The 13,376-nt window shown below is 42.4% G+C and overlaps 1 protein-coding gene across 8 annotated transcripts in view; it reads left to right on the top strand.

The window, feature by feature from the left end:
* SEMA5B (semaphorin 5B) overlaps positions 1 to 13,376 on the top strand; it is a 363,675-nt gene that overhangs the window by 78,148 nt on the left and 272,151 nt on the right. For 7 of the 8 annotated variants that reach the window (XM_081871152.1, XM_081871150.1, XM_081871157.1 and 4 more), the window contains exon 2: positions 1,597 to 1,678. The exons of the other annotated variant lie outside the window; for it this stretch is intronic. The gene's annotated coding sequence lies outside the window, so the exon portion shown is untranslated. The remainder of the gene's footprint in view (positions 1 to 1,596; positions 1,679 to 13,376) is intronic. 8 annotated transcript variants of the gene reach the window in all.

The following is a 13,376-nucleotide window of genomic DNA, read 5'->3' as shown; positions in this document are numbered from 1 at the left end:
TTGCTTCGGCACCATTGTGTGCTGGAAACTTTGAAAGCGATCACCCAAAAAAAGCTCAAAAACTTTCCGCCACTGCTGATTGTCTGGACTTTCATTTCTTATTTAGAGATTTGTTCTCTTAATTTTGGATTAAAAACAAAACAAAACATGGGGGTGTCTTATATATGGAAAAATACAGGATTTCTGTGCCAGGTTTCCTCACAGTGAAAAGAGCTTTTAGGCTTTCCTCCGTGTGTGTGTTTAATTTGTGCAGTGCCAGTCCACCGGCTGTCAAGTGTGTAAAGCTGCAATCGCACAGGTTAAATGTGCACAAGATGTGAGTTAACTGTACAAATAAATTGGATGAGCATCTTCATTTGTAATTGTACACTTGTGGTTTTAGTTATTTTAAAAGATATCTGAACCGGGCTCATTCCTTTTCACAATAGAGTGTATTCTAAAGAGTCAAAGCTGAATAAATTTACATGTATGTACCTAGAGGAGGCACTATCATGACCAGTTTGACAACTCCATTCTGAAGTACAAACACACCACACACCAGCCCTCATTTGCAGCAGCCCAATTTGTGCATGAACCATCTGCTTCTTATTTAGTATTTAAATTGATCACCACTAGAGATTTAATACAGTGGTAGCATATATTTGTTCATCCTTTTGTTTTTGTAAACAATTATTCTGTAGTGTTTAATCAAGGATGGATTCTGTTTGATATGTTATGAAATTGAGTTATATCTTGTGCCCTCTAAAGTTGATGATGATTTTTGGGAATCCTGTGCAGCATTTGTCCTATTATCCAAAGTTATGCAGAAGTGCTGGGTATTTCTTTGATCAAGAATGTCCTTTAAAGCTTCCAGCTTTATAGGCAGTTGACTAATTGTAGACTGAGAAACAACAGATTTTCAGAACTCCCATGTGTGAACAAGTGCTCTTTTAGAGGAGAATTTTGTCCAGTGAGTATGCCCTAGAGACAGTCTTGCACTTTGTAAGCAGCAGCAAACCGTCTTCATGCTGCTCATCAAACCCTGGGGTAAAAAAATGAGACCAAATTGTTTTAAAGACTTGCCAGGAATTTTGTCAAGGGTAAAACAAGATACCACCAGCCAATTAAGTCTCATATTTCTTTGATGTACTGCATCTCCCTAAACAAATGCTGGAGCTATAGTTCTTCTATATAGCTATAGCTAATATTTATCCCTTACGATACTACCTGCGAATTATAATTTCAGGTGTTGCCTTCACCCAACACTGAATAGCCATGAAGTGGTGCTCTAGGAGAAAATGACATCCTTTGTTAAATTTGGACAGGGAACTTTGGCTCTTCTGGGTGGATGGTAGAGGAAGAAGATCCATTGAGGTGTTGACCAAGCATGAGGCCTGCTAAGCTTTTTAACAATATACCGTAATAGCATCAAATTATCTGAGCTCATTTTCTGCAGGCCCTTGTGAGTTCTGTAAGAGTTCTGTACCTGTGCAGAGCAGCATCTCAAAACCTTCTGGAGTTAAAGAGCAAGGGTAGGGGTGACATCCCTGCGGTTTCATGGACACAGCACAGGGGTTTCCCAATGGAGTGATGAATGCTCTCTTCTTTTTTCTTCAGCTCTAGGAGGTTCCAAGATTTGTTTGGCTCAAGACCCAATATGTGTGTCTCCAAGATGACTATTTGAAGAACATCAGCTACAGTAAGCAGTCTGTCTTTGGATATATTTGCTAAAGGTAGCACCACATAAACAGGATGTTGCTGTAAGAAGGAGCTTCACTGTACCATCTCCAAAATATGTTCCAGCTTCAGCTATGTGTTTCTTTTGGAAAACGTAGATTATACTACAGTAGAGCAAAGCTGCTATTCTGAGTGCAAGCTGAACAGTACTAAATAGGGATGATTTTGTGTGTGTGTGTGTGTGTGTGTGTGTGTGGTTGAAAACTACAAAATGACTAATCATTGAAGTATTCTACAATTAAGTTCAGTTTCATGTCCTGGCCTCTATACTAACAACCAGATGAGTTCACAGTAAGATGTCAGACCTGCAAATGAATCTGATGTCAAGGTCATGTAGATTTTCCAAATAATAATTGTGTCGATGAAATGGTTGAGAGCTACAGAATGTCACAGGCATCTGTGCAGTCCTGGATATACATATATTATGGGTTAGTGTATTTATAAATTTGTATTCCACCCTTCATCTGTAGCTTTCAGGGCGGTTCAAAATATAAAAACAAAGATAAAAGCACAAAATGCACAATAAAAACAGGAACAACACACACACACACACACACACACACACACACACACACACTTCCCCAGTCTTTCTCCCAACAGAGGTCATCATACAAAGTGTCCAAAGTAGTTTCTGGGCCCAAACTGGGCCCAAATCCCGATAGAAATTCAGTTTCCTCCAAGAGCTCTTGGATCTGGTCCATGAACACAGCTCAATAATCTTGCTCAAGAAGGGGAGGTTAGCCTTTGGCCAGTAATTGCTTAGATTTTCTTAACCCAGAGAGGGTTTCTTGAGGAGTGGTTTTACCACTGCCTTATTTAAGCAGGCAGGGAACCCTCTTTCACATGGAGACATTAATTACCTTCCTGGCCCAGCCAGCTGTCCACTAGCCAATAGGGGTAATTAAAGGGTAATTATAAGTCTCCTAAATCATACTAAAAACATTGCAGCAGTGTGCACTAAAAAGTACAAGGGAAATCATTAAAACATCATAAGATGCAGGACAAATTGACCAACTATGAACAGGATTCTCTAGAATGCTTGATGAAACAAAAATGCTTCTCAACAGGTGGAGAAACTTCAGCACTCCAGTTGCTTTGCTAATTTCAATAGGAATAATGTTCCAAGGTACCGTATTTTTTGCCTTATAGGACACACTTTTCCCCCTCCAAAAATGAAGGGGAAATGTGTGTGCGTCCTATGGGGCGAATGAAGGCTTTTGCTGAAGCCTGGAGAGCGAGAGGGGTCGGTGCTCACCGACCCCTCTCGCTCTCCAGGCTTCAGGAAGCTATCCGCAAGCCGTGGGAGAGCTGCGCGAAGTCGCACAGCTCTCCCACGGCTTTTGGAGAGTTGCCTGCATCCCAAAGCTTGGGGGCGCGCTGAGCTCAGCACCCCTAGGCTTCGGGCTTCGCGCAGCTCTCCAAAAGCCGGGGGAGGGCTGCGCGAAGTTGCGCAACTCTCCCACGGCTTGTGGAGAGCTGTCTGCACCCCGAAGCCTGGGGGCGTGCTGAGCTCAGCGCCCCCAGGTTTCCGGCTTCGCGCAGCTCTCCCACGGCTTGTGGAGAGCTGCTTGTTCTGGGGGCTGGGGTCGGGGGAAGCTCGGGCTTCCCCCGCCCCAGCCCCACGCCTGGGAAACAATTTTGTTTTCTTTATTTCCCCCCAAAAAAACTAGGTGCGTCCTATGGGCCGGTGCGCCCTATGGGCCGAAAAACACGGTATTCTTTGGAAAGCCAGGGTGTTGAACGGGCTCCAAAGTGTTGGAGAGAGTGCTCAGGAGTGATTATGTTGCTATTCCACTTTATCCTGCCATTGTGAGACTAGAGCATTGACAGGATCTATCCACTGGAAAATCTCCCAGAATATTCAGTCGCTGAGGGCAGATGGTCTGAATAGACCCCCACTGCTGCAGTGTGGGTTGCCCCAATAGAAGCTGCAACTCCAAACTTCACCTTAGACAAGTATTTTGCCACCGCACTGAGCCAACCACCCAGGTGCATTGTGAACTGCTCTTTCAGATCTATGGGCAGTCTGAAGAGTGTTTGGGGAGTTGGAAATACAGTATGCTAAGTTGGTGGAAGGGCTCCTGGCTGTTTTATGAGGAACAACAGCTTTCTTGGTGCGTTGAACTTATCACTGTTGCAGTCAGTGCTGGACTAAACAGACTTCTGACAATCTTTATGTTCACCAGGGCAGAGGGCCAAATGGCAGATTGCTTCCTGCATTCATTTAGCATTCCAGAAGTTGAATTCCCATCCCTGTCATGCAATAATTCTTGTGCTGTGGATTGTTTTAGTTTCGAACCCTATGGGGATTGCATATTTTTAAATTATTTTGGCAGTGATGCAAAGATCTGCAGTGGGACTCTGGATTCTTCCCTATCCCAAACCCCCGCTCCAGAGACCAGCACCCCACATTGATTGACTGACTGCTCTCAATAGGAAAGCATTTCAAAAGTTGTTTGCCAGTGGGTGAACTGCCATGGAATGGGCAGGAGGGCGTCAAAAGTTCTGTGGGGTTGTTTTACCTGTAATTAATCACTCAGCAGAAAGAAACCCTTATAGGTTATGTGTGTACGCTTCAAATAATTTTCTGTCTGTCTCCATCCTGGCCTGTAGCCTCTCTAGAAAGTTGTGGGAATGACAACAACAACAACAAAAAGTAGGGGGCAGTTTATCTAGTCCACAGGTCTTTTAAAGACAAAATCACAAACTTTTTTATTTAACTCTCATTTTTACAGCCATACTACAACGTCAAAAGTTTTTACTAAGCAACTTCAGCAGGTTTCTTCTTAAAACAACACATAACTGCTGTTCAAATAAGTCAAAACATTTCTTCATCTCAGGTATAGCCTCAATTGCATGTACATTTTGATAATTGCATGTACCAAGTAGAGTTGGTGATTAAAGCAATTCAGGAACAAAGTTTTTCACATAAGTTCTTTAGAGATTAGAGCTTGAACACCGGCTGATAAACCTTTTATGACAGATCTCCATCATATGATTGGGCAATTAGTTTGTCATAATTTGACTGTAAGCCAGTCAATGTTGACAAAATTTCAGATGTTATATTTTAAGCACTTTGTGAACAAAGCTCGTAAATTGCAACACATATTTCTGTTGGCTTCATGCTTGCAAGATATAGGCAATGACCAATTAAATATGCGTCCGAATGATGCATGATTGCACACATGCGCATGGCGCCGAACCCGGAAGTGAACTGAAAACATCCCTAAACACGCTGCTAAAAGGGTGGAACGGGGCCAGGGTGTGCTTATGTGCACTATGCCAATGCACTCGGGGGTTGGGAACAGAACAAAATGGTTGTTGACTGTAATCAGAGAGCAATTGCTATATTTACAATACAGTGGTACCTTGGTTCCCGAACTCAGTCCATTTGACTTCCAAAATGTTCACAAACCAAGACGCGGCTTCTGATTGGCCCCAGAAACAATACTGACAGCCAAAATGGATGTTTGGCTTCCAAAAAACGTTCGCAAACCGGAACACTTATTTTTTGGACATCCAGGAGCCGATTTGTTCGGGAGCAAAGCTGTTTGGGAACCAAGGTACCACTTTACATTGTTTGTCATTAGTCTTATAAGCTAGCAATTCTACACAAGTACTTTAATTAATTTGCTTCATAATAATTTCTAGAATTATTTTAGTCATGATGTGGATTACTTCATATTGGATTTCAGTGCTGACGTGTTTAGCATTTGCAAGAATTGTTATCACAATTCCTTGCAATTTTTGCTCTTTTTTCATAGAAAATAACTGTAAAAAGAGCCAGCTTGCCTCTACTCCTAACTGTTCACACCCTGAATCACCCCTGAAAGACAATTGATTGACATCTAAAAATTGAATTACTTCAGCAATACACTTCACATGATATTGGCTATTTTTAAATCACTTTATTACACATTTTTTTCTGAATTGTTTCTTTTGTTATCCAGAGAATTATCCATCGTACTTTTGTGGGCTATTGTATATTTAAGAAGAGAAACAAAGGCCTTCTTATTCTTATTTATTCTTATTCTCATTGTTAATTAAATTTGCATACTGCCCTGCCCTATACCCGTAGATCCCAGGGTGGTTCACAGCTCAAAACTACAATATAAAAAACACAAAATATATAATAAAAATAAAAGCATATATAACCCCCCGTTCCACAACACATTTAAAGGGGCATGAGATGTTGTTGTCCTTCTAAAAATTATGCTAGAAATGTAATTATTATTATTTTTTAAATGGGTTTTTTTTGGGGGGGGGGAGTCTCCCATTTATCCCTCACTACATAGAAATCCCACCAGCTGCTATTTGCATCTAAACAAGAGAGACCAGAACCAAATACCGTTTAAAACTAAAGCTAGCGATCCAAGTCAGCTGGAAATGAAAGAAGCGTCACATTTCGGCTGGTACTCAGTTCACATCCTGTGCATATGCACAGTTGTTGAGGGGGATGTGTCACACACACCTTCCGTAGATTAACTTGGCACCTCTGACAATGGCTATTCTTAGCATCACAATTCCACCACTGTTATGCTTTTAAATCTCCCAGACAAGTACTGCATGTACATGACAGCACCAAACAACACAACTGCCTTAGTGATGAGTTAAGGGCGGAAGGAACAGCACAGCGGTGGTGCTACTTACATAGGCCAGACCAGGTTACATGAATGTTTTTGTTTGTATGTTCTCAGCTTGCAGACTGCTGAATCCACTTACCTCTTGAGCAATCTACTACTATTGATTGTAGGATGGTATCAGGGAGTCCACAGTTCATAGTACACATTAGAACATGCAGGTGGATCTTGCACATGTCTGAGAAAGGATGAGTTAAAGGGAGATAATGACAGAGTTGTATTGTCTTATAAAAGGTGTGTAGAAAGTAGATAGGAAGCAGTGTCTGACCCTTCTCTCATAATGCCAAAACTGGTAATCCAGTCATGCTCCAGAAACTCAGGACAAGACAAAAAGAAGTCCCCCTTTGCACAATACACAATCCGACTATGGATTCCACTCCCGCAGGATTTAGCAATGGTCACCAGCAGGGACTGCTTTAAAAGCAGATCAGACAAATTCCTGGAGGATATGGCCATCGATGGCTACTACAGATACTATGGTAACTGTATACTAGAAGAGTTTGGATTTGATATCCCACTTTATCACTACCCTAGGGAGTCTCAAAGCGGCTAAAAATCTCCTTTTCCCTTCCTCCCCCACAACAAACACTCTGTGAGATGAGTGAGGCTGAGAGACTGCAGAGAAGTGTGACTAGCCCAAGGTCACCCAGCAGCTGCATGTGGAGGAGTGGGGAATCAAACCCAGTTCACCAGATTACGAATCCACCGCTCTTAACCACTACACCACATTGGCTCCAAGATCAGAGGAGCCTTGCTTCTGAAAACCAGTTTGCTGAGAAACATGGCACTCGAGTTGTGTCCTGCTTGTGGGCTTCCCACATGCGTCTTGTTCATGAATATGAGAACAGGATGCTGGACTAGAAAAGAATCAGAAAGAGTGGATACCCTGTCCCCCCTTTTTTGTTTTTGTTTTTTCCAGGCCTTCCCATCTTTAGTCTGGACCATATGGGCCTTTGGTGTGATGCAGCATTGCTCTTAGGTTCTTTCTCAAAAGTCCCACAGTAGGAGTTATTCCAAACTTTCCTAGCCTGCTGTCCAGCAGGTGTTTGGGACTCTTAATTCCCACCTGCCCCTGCCAGCATGTCCAGTGGTTAGGAATTATGGTAATTGTAGTCCAAAACATCAGGATGGTGCCAAGCCGGGGAAGTCTTACTCCTAAGTGGCTACAGGGTTACATTATTCACTGCTTTGTATTACTTTTCTATATTTGTTGTTTTTGTTTAGATGTTTAGTCGTGTCCGACTCTTCGTGACCCCATGGATCAGAGCACTCCAGGCACTTCTGTCTTCCACTGCCTCCCACAGTTTGGTCAAACCAATGCTGGTAGCTTCAAGAACACTATCCAACCATCTCGTCCTCTGTCGTCCCCTTCTCCTTGTGCCCTCCATCTTTCCCAACATCAGGGTCTTTTCCAGGGAGTCTTCTCTTCTCATGAGGTGGCCAAAGTATTGGAGCCTCAGCTTCAGGATCTGTCCTTCCAGTGAGCACTCAGGGCTGATTTCCTTCAGAATGGATAGGATTGATCTTCTTGCAGTCCATGGGACTCTCAAGAGTCTCCTCCAGAACCATAATTCAAAAGCATCAATTCTTCGGCGATCAGCCTTCTTTATGGTCCACTTTTCTTTATATCTTCTATATATCTTCCTCATATTGCAGGCTATACACACCTGCTTCTTAATAAATGATGCTATTTACATGCACTTTGTGCACGAAGCTACCCTGAGTGGAGCACACAGTGAGAGGGAAAAGTGTCACAGACATTAAGAAGTGTCATCAAAGCCCCTTAGGAGCACAGTTCAAATGAAGTGTATCAATCTTTCTGCCTTTCTCACAAACACACACTTTGATGCAGTTTGCTTCTAAAGCATAAATATTGGATCTGGGTGTGAATTTGGTGGTGTGGTTTTTTGAATTGATTTACAGGAGTGGTGCTGAACAATAAAATCTGGAGTGCTTGCTCTAACCTTTTTTGCCTAAAGCTTCTGCATGCTTGTAAAATTATTGGGTTCTTTTGAGCTCCTGTTTTTGAAACCACAATAAACAAGCGCTAGTGAGAATTAGAAGGGATCTGCCTAGATTTATTTATTTTTAATTTGTGTTTATTAAATTGCCATGAATGCTGATTAACCAATTTTCCTCACACAGTGTTTATTTTTTGTTTCAGCTCTTTGCGTGCAAATGAGACCAGCCAGAGTGTTTTTGATAGATTGTGTGAGAATCTGGCAGAGACCATAGCACGAAATGAATGACCCTTTATGGCCTGAGTGAAATGTTGCTTTTGTAAGGCCTAATTGTAAATTTTCACCATTTCCTATTATGATGTTCTTTCCCCTTCTCCCTGCTAGCTCCTTCCTTGTCCTATTCATTTTATTTATTTTACGGCAACACATTAACCAGGTCAGCCTCCAAACAGCAATAGCTATTTTCTCCTACAGTTTTGCTTTTGTCCTCTGCAAAACACTACCATACCTATAATAATATAAGATGTTATTCCATAGATAACCCTGCTGAAGGAGGATATTAGAGATGCCTGATTTTCTCTACTGACATCCTCCAAGCAATATTTACTATCACAGTTTATTGATTTACTGCTGTGCAGCTTTCAATCCTTTCTTCTTCTTTTTAATAGAGTTGATAGCTTTTTTTTTGCTTTTTTCGTTTTTGTACGGCCATGACATACACTTGCACCTCTCCATCAGGATTTTATGTGCCAGCTGATTTTTAATAACTGCATGGTTGCTGCTAAGATTAATCCCTCTTTACAACAGTGCCTCTTTCCTAAAGAGCCTTCGCAGCTGATTAGGGCCACAAATAACTCGTCAAAACAAAGTTGGCAGTGTTCGATGTGCTGTGAGCTTGCAGTTATTGCCCTTTTAATGATGCAGTGGTGTGCACTTCCAGCTGTGCAGCAGCAGTGCATGGTCCCTGGCAGCTGTTAGATAGCTCATCAAATAGCTGTTGAGCATCGTCCCCTATTTGTCATAAAACTAAATGTGCCACCAGGGTTAGGAGCTATTGACAACTGCTCCTCTCTTGCTTTACCATAGCTACCTTCTGACATGGTAATTAAGGAGGAGTTATTGTTGGCTCATAGCAGTTTTTGTTTCTTCCCCTTTCTTTACAAAGGAGCTGCTGTCAAATTATCTCTACCAGGAGATGTGAAACTTGAAATTTACTAAGCTAGCCTTTGCCCAACCAGTCATGTGATCTGTATAGCTTGTCGTCACCAAATCAAACACAGCCCACCAATCATGTATTGCTATCCACCAGGGGCACAATAAACTCCCATGTTTTGGCTACCTGACAAGTCTTTGGCAGCCCTTTCCATTTTTATGGTCCCTTGAAAGGAAGTTAAAACAGCCTATTGTGCCTTTGCTGGGACACCAGAGATGGTTGGTCAGCCGAGTTTGACTTTGTTGGCTAATGTGGCTCCAGTAGGAAAGGGCTTAAAGGTCTTTGTGTCAACTATCAGGAACAAATTTGGAAAGGGCCACAGTTTAGACTCCTGTCTAAAGCAGTCTGACTCGTGGGTTCCTATGTACCCCTGCCATAAGCCTGCTTTTGCCCTTTTATCCTGCGTCCACATTGGTTCATTGATCTGACCTGATCACTTGGCTTTAAGCTTTGCTCCAGTTTTCCAGTTTCTGCTTTTGGGTTTCTGTCAAGGCTGATGCGTCTAGTTTAGGACTTCATGCTTTGTGTTGCTGCCTCAATCCCAGATTGTCCCTTGGTTGTGGTTTAGATTCTGATCTATTGACTCTGATCCCATTATGATTGCCACAGATGAACCACAGATTCCCTCTCTTTGACTCCAGGAAATATTCCTCAAATTTTGCTATACCACTTGTAGCCTGTGGGATTATACCGTATTTTTTGCCCCATAGGACGCACCAAGTTTTTTTGGGGGGAAATAAAGGAAAAAAAATTATTCCCCCCCCCAGGCTCTTGTGGGGCTGGCAGCGGGGAGAAGCGCGCGTCTCCCCGCCGTCAGCCTCCAAACCACATTGGGAGACAGCAGGATGGCGGCGTTCCGCCTCCCTGCTGTCCCCTGACCTTGTGGGGCTGGCGCTGGGGCTCTCCTGAAGCCTGGAGAGTGAGAGGGGTCGGTGCGCACCGACCCCTCTCGCTCTCCAGGCTTCAGCGAAAGCCTGCATTTGCCCCATAGGACGCACACACATTTCCCCTTCATTTTTGGAGGGGAAAAAGTGCGTCCTATAGGGCGAAAAATACGGTAATTCTGTATTGGTGGCCTGCCTTCTCATGTCATAAATAAATAAATAATAGATTTTAAGCCTCCACAGTTCTGATTGTTTCCTGCTGTTTCTATGGAGTGTATTCTTGGCCATAAAAATAGATTTTAGAGTAGGCTTGAACTCGTACTATTGACTTTAAAAACTTATACTGCTTATTATTGGTTTTGGAGGTATTTTCTTTCTTGTAACCATGCTTGGGAACAGGAAGAAAAATGTGTGTGCATATATTAATTATAAATTTCCCTTTAAGTAGTACACATATTTGTATGCATTTGGTCAGTTAATTTGTTTTAAGAATTTTATTTCTTTCCCTGAAGTATGCTAAGAGGCCCAGTATGATGTCGTGGTTAGGGTGTTGGATGCAGGTGGCACTGTGGTCTAAACCACTGAGCCTCTTGGGCTTGCCGATCAGAAGGTCGGCGGTTTGAATCCCTACAACGAGGTGAAGTCCTGTTGCTCTCTCCCAGCTCCTGTCAACCTAGCAGTCCGAAAGCACACCAGTGCAAGTAAATTAATAGGTACCAGTGCGATGGGAAGGTAAACGGCATTTCCGTGCGCTCTGGTTTCCTTCACAGTGTTTTGGTTTAGTCATGCTGGCCACATGACCCGGAAAACTGTCTGTGGACAAACACTGGCTCCCTCGGCCTGAAAGTGAGATGAGCACCACACCCCACAGTTGCCTTTGACTGGACTTAACCGTCCAGGGGTCCTTTACCTTTACCTTTTACCTTAGGGTGTTGGATTTAAAATCTGGGCACAGCCAATTCAGATACCTGTCCAGCCACAAAGTACAATGGGTAACCTTGGCCACAGTGCCCATCTCTCAGTACAGCCTATCACATAAAGTTGTTACAAGGGTAAAAGGAACTTCTTGGAGAAAAGGCACGGTAAAAATGTAACCACAAAAATGAGAATAAAATGTAATAATAAATAAGAAGCTGTGAAACAGAGAAGATTTTTGGGTGCTGGCATTGGCAGGAAGCTTGCACTTAAAAGCACCACATCTCATTTGACTGAAAAACCATCTACCTCTGCCCACTCCTTCATAAGCAGCTGCCCACATTTGCTATTGCATCCTGTTAGCAGCAAAGCAGAAGAGTTTGGGTGACAACTCTCATTAAGTTGGCATGCCCGGTGAAAATGTCTTTGCCACTTAGGCTTCCTACTTGCAACGTGTGCTGTTTCTGTCGGGCTCTGCTGTTATTTATAGGGCACCTGTCACAATCGTGTTTAGAGAGAAGCCTTGTCTGCGTTTTATGCAAGTTCCCCGCTTTTTGGGGGATGGGGGAGGCAGGATTCTGCCTGAACAGGGAAATGCATTATGCAGCAAATCTTACTTTATTTTGTGGGAACACACATTCAAATATGGAGCACATGTTGCGTCTTGTAACATTTCCTCCCGTTTGTAGAACATATGTATTTATTGCCCATTGCCTAGAAGTGGATAGGATGTGTGCTGGTTTAATGTTCTGCAAATTTTTATCTTCAGTACTACAGACCAATGAAAGCATGATTATTGCTACTTGAGCTCGTTTATAGTATATTTCATTTTCATTGGTGAAGTGCCAGTGTGAGATGGCAGATTGACATTCTGAGTTGCTCTGTGCTTTATGTTAAATCTCTTGCTATAGTGTGCCAGAGCTTAATTTATTTAAATATTTGAATCATTCACACCCCCTTCCTACCCTGCCCCCCCCCTTTGGAGGACTGAGTCTAAGTTTCGCTGCAAATGTTGTGGCTCCATCTTTTAACTATTTCAGGTGCGTCATCTTAAAACCCAAAGGTGTTCTTCAGAGAACTGAAAGTGATTTGAAATAATATTGCTACTCACAGTGGCCTGGCTCGGATGATCATTCCAGGCTCCATCAACCACAGTTTATGAAGCTATGAAAGAGTCTTTGTGCTGAGCGCTTCTTCCACGTCCCACCCCTTCATATGCCGTCTTCACTTCACAGATTCTGATTTATGTTCACCTAGAGTTTCTTGTTATGTACAAATAGGAAAACCTGGCCTTAATATTGGTTAGCAAATCAGACAGGTTAATAGGCATTTCAATTTTTTTGTATTGTCTCAAAGCAAAATCCACATGACCATTGTCTTTAGCAGGTCAAATGATAATAGATATGCACACTATGAAAAACTAAACTTGCCTCAAATTACTTTCAGTTCATTAAATCCCCCCCCCAACTTAAATCTCTTGAGTTTAGGCTGACCAAATTAGGAATGGATTTTTAGAGATTAGACCCAAAATCATATAAGCTAGATATTATTTATGTATTTGTTTCTATGTTACCCTTCATCTGAGGTTTACACTGTTTACGATATAACAGCTTGTGCCCCATTTTAAACCTGTTCACCTCATTTTTATCCATTTGAGTTGAGAAAGTAAGTGGAGTAATATGTCAAGTTACCCAAGTCAGACGTTATTTCTATTAACCTTAAAGACATTTCTCGAAGTGCCTTCATTAGCTAGTATTTGGAGCCTATATTTAACTGGGCACAGTGCAGAAATGCTTAGACTGCACAGTCTTTGTACAATTCTGCTTTGTCTTACACTAGCTCTTGGCTCAGTTTGCCAAATATGATTCTGCAGCACCCAAAACCCAGCCTAAAAGCCCTGATTAGATTTCAGGTAGAACTGGGTCAGGCAGTAATGTATTGCCATAGTAGCAGCATTTTCAGGAGTGGATGCATATTCAAGGGCAGCAAAACACTCAAGGATACAGCTAAGTGAAGGTGAAAATAAACAATCAATTAAACTGTGGTT

This window comes from Podarcis erhardii, assembly GCF_964252035.2.
Source record: "Podarcis erhardii genome assembly, chromosome: 1".
NCBI lineage: Eukaryota > Metazoa > Chordata > Lepidosauria > Squamata > Lacertidae > Podarcis > Podarcis erhardii.
Note: the sequence above shows the minus strand (reverse complement) of the source record. Positions and strands in the feature narration are given on the sequence as shown.